A 4,254-nucleotide genomic window follows, 5' to 3' on the forward strand; every position below is an offset into this window, starting at 1 on the left:
AAGTAATCCCACGTCCAAAGTTGTCGCTTAAACCCCAAAACTTAGATGAAAAATGTGTTATGCTATAACTATATCCTTGCGGTAACTATATATCTATGCGATACCTATAACGTCCGACACAATACATAGCATGAACTATATCAATTCAACTACTACCATGCATGTGATTACTTAATAACACGCGAAAACTTACTTCAGTTTTTGAGAAACCCTAATTCAATTTGTTACGGGTGCTCGAACAGTTTAGTCTTGTAAATAAATTAGCATCGTTACTATATTCCACACACCTCGATTATCAATCCTTTGTGGTCCCATGCAAAACCGTTAGTAAGGCATTTTAGTCGACAAGTACCTTATACCGAACCGAACCGAACCAAACCAAACCTTGCAGTTGAGATTCGATGATGTTTGGAATCGTTTTTGTTCTAACAAAGGAGATGAGGTTGGGGTTGATTATTAGTAAAGTATTAGGATAGTTCCACATTACCCTCTTTAACTACCAAATCTCATTATTTTCTTTATATTTAATATAAATCAGTTGCCTCAATTAAATACTTAAAGTTTATCAAACGAAATCTCGAGATGTTACGGTTGCACACATTCATGTGATAATGATATGTAATATAACTATATACGTAAATCCTAAATATTGTCAATTATGTTAACCGGTTGTTTCAACAAATTTGTTGGAGTAAATAACTAAATGTGCCGTTTATATATTCGCATAACTGGATGGTTTTAGCCAAGAGTCAAAGCGGATCAAAGGTATTGCAAAATGTGTATAATCATACGGAGCTTATCTGGAATCTATCCAAAAGAAACATGTAAAAAACCAAATTTATGAGCTTTGAGTTGTTTGGGTGCTTACAACCTAGTTTTCCAAGTGTTTTGAGTTATGCGAATTAAAAGCCGTCAAGTTGATTTATTGGAATATACGTTTTAATTTTTGAACATAGAAGTTAGAAATAATTACAACACATATATAAAATCAAATATATTCAATTTTCTTGTGATTTTAATATTTTTAAAATCAGAATAATAAATGAATTCGTTCTTAATTGTTTGTATTCAAGCTGGATTGTTCACACATACATATGAATGCCAAAAAACATAATAAAACAAAATAAAAAAACCAGCATGTAAATAATACTAATACAATGGAGGATTAAAGAGCGTTTATAATTCAGTTACGTACAATATACATTAACTCAAATGCACAGAAGAAGAAGGTAAATATGATACTACATATTTACAAATATTTTAGCATAAAAGCTACTTGTGTTTATTTAAAAAATGAAAAGATAATCAAAGGAAATAACATACAAATGAATAAAAGTTCATAATATTATTAGTCTTTTCATAAACCCCATGTCAATGTAAATCTTCTAAACCTGAGAGCAAGCAATATACAAAGGATAATTGAGCATGTGAAATGAATATTATGAAATACATGAACAAATTAACAGAAACAAAATATTTAGTGTTTGGAGGCTTTTCGTCAATACCTTATTTAAGACCTTGTTAATGAAGTCCTTCATATCTAACATAAGTTGATCGGATTCTGGCAACTCCGAGAAGAGAAAGAACTCATGAAATGTGTTTGGGTAGTCAATCAAGTACGCTTCCTTCCCGGACTTCTTGAGCCACTGGTAGTACCTTATATGTCGGTCCCGGAGGGTATCAAACCCAGCCGCGACCACCATTGTCGCGGGAAAATCCATTTTGGATATGTCCACGGCATTGGGCCCGGTAACATTGATGATAGGATGGTCTCGGTTGAAGGGTTCACCTAGGGGCATGAACGCGTTCCAAAACCAATCGGTCCGCTTCATTGTCACGAGAGGTACTGATCCATCCATCCGTATTTCAGAATCTGTTCGCTCCTCCCCGCCGAGAAAAGGTTGGATCCCCACTAGCCCAATTACCTACAAGCCATCATACTGTTCATCAGCAATCATGCGGGTGGTATTTGTTGTTGGATTTTAGATCACTCATTTCTTCTTAATTTCTTACAAAATACAACTTACGTGTGTACGATGCTTCAATTAGAAAGATACGAAGTTGTTGATTTTTCAAACTAGGAAATTAGATATGTTTATATACGGATAATAATGCATGAATCCAGTAGCATATGTATACATATATATATAGTTAAGTCGTACCTGGAGTTGCTGGAATTTGAATTGGGAGGCTCTTAGAGTCACATGATGAGCTAGGTGTCCGCCAGCGCTATCACCGACGATAAAGCACCGTGAAATGCTGGCATTCTCCGGCAGCCATTTTGACCGGTTATCTTCATTGTCCAGAAATTTCAGCACATCAAACCCATCGTCATGTTGGGAAGGGTGTCGGTTCTCTGGTGCAAGACGGTAGTCGACAGAAACAACAATGGCACGCAATTCGCTCGCGAACTTGCGGCCCACATAGTCTAATATCGCCACATCCGGGGAGAGGAAAATATATCCACCGCCGTGAAAGTACACCATCACCGGGAGATCTTCTTCAGCGTATTGCGTGGGGACAAATACACGGAACCAGAGATTGCGAGTTGGATCCACCATGACATCGTGTGTCTTGACACCGTTGACGGGCATGGACAATGCCGGGATCTGAAAGTCCACGAGATTGAGAAGACCGCGGGGCACCGTGCCGTCATCCCGGAGAAGTGGGTCGATTGCAAGGTCTATTGCCGATAGTACAATTCGTGTTCTCAAGGGCAAGGATAGCTGAGATTTCGGAGTTTCCGCTGCTGCTGATGATTCCATAATTAATTGAAAGACTTTTGTGATCAGAGAGGTACGTATTCAAAATTCAGGTTGTGTGACAAATGCTAAACACATCAACTCTATTTATACTGCAAAATATGCGACGTTATATCACACCATCTTTGAATATTTCAATATTTCAGTCAAATGAAACCTTCACCTGCATGTTCACACCAAAAAGGTTGGTCATGGTCAGGGTCTAGTTGAATTAAAAAATTCATCTTCAGTCAATAACTAATGTCTATTACAACTTTTTAGTTTTGTCAAAAATAAAAGGCTCTATTCATGATTTTCCCCTTCGTTAACTTGTTTTACATTGAATGTTTGTCCGTCACTTTTTATTTCAGATAAGCCGTCACTTTTTTAAAAAAACTTTCAACGTTTTAGTTTTACAAATGGCAAACATTTTGTACTAAGTAAATGAAAATTAATATTGACAAATGTAGATGGGCAACTGTCACGAAAGAGGATGGTTGGAAACCATGGCCAAGTTGAATTATTTCTTTCAAATTAAATAAACTTTCACCAAATATTGTCTTCAGTAGTGTTTTTCAAATGACGATAATATATTTCAACTTGGCGCTCGGCTTTCAACTATGATGGGTTCTTTTAAATTAAACCTAGTATTCAACTTCTGATATATGTATAAGTGACAAATCACATTTTGGCAATTGCCAAGAAAGATAGGTCATAACTAGTTGCTTACAAAGCTCTTGTGCCAATAACTGATAATGCCGTTACGGTTATTAAATAATATAAAGGCTAGTTGGATTCCAATATTTAACAAATTGAGTTATTTTGTCCAATGTTAAATATAGGTAAAAATGTTAAATGTTCTTGTATTCCCTTAATTTTCAATTCATATGTAAAAATAGCATGCTGATTTAGTCGCTAATTTAGGTAATTTTATGAGTAGGAAGATTCATTTTTGTGACCCATTTACGGTTTGTTATCGCTATTTTTATCTTAAGTAGGGTTCTTATTAGTTGAAGCAAAAGGCAAATGCTCTAATTAGATTTAACAAAGAAAGAAATATAATGATTGTCAATCATGGATATTATTGTATCAAATTTGAAAACGGAATTTATCATTGCTCGATTATTATTATTATTTATATACCTGTCATGCTTGCTTTTGGAATTTTCTTATGGTATTATGGGTATTACATGGAGCAAGGGTGCTAGTAGTAAGATCGTATAGTTAACGAACTAGTTTTGTTTGTATCACCTAGACTATGAAAAAATGGAATTTTTTGTTTGTGTTCATTCATTAATAGTATAAACAAATGGTTCATGAACATAACAACCGAACATAATTGAACATAGTTGAACGTACATAATTGAGCAAAAATCAGTTTAAAGTAATTTAAAAAATTATGTGTTGGACGTAAAGGTTTTATTAAAGCTAATATATAATATATTAACGGACGTAAACTAACGAACTTAACAAACGTAAACTAGCGAGCGTTAATGGACGTAAGGGTCTTTAA

The 4,254-nt window shown here is 34.9% G+C and overlaps 1 pseudogene; it reads right to left on the reverse strand.

Annotated features, from left to right (window-relative positions):
* Window positions 1-1,385: 1,385 nt before the first annotated feature.
* On the reverse strand, window positions 1,386-2,768 carry LOC143533589 (putative carboxylesterase 18 pseudogene; annotated as a pseudogene).
* Between the last annotated feature and the right edge of the window lie 1,486 nt (window positions 2,769-4,254).

This window comes from Bidens hawaiensis, unplaced genomic scaffold (genome assembly GCF_021521415.1).
Source record: "Bidens hawaiensis isolate Kalapana, Puna unplaced genomic scaffold, B.hawaiensis_p1.1 tig00000760_1, whole genome shotgun sequence".
In the NCBI taxonomy this organism is placed as follows: domain Eukaryota; kingdom Viridiplantae; phylum Streptophyta; class Magnoliopsida; order Asterales; family Asteraceae; genus Bidens; species Bidens hawaiensis.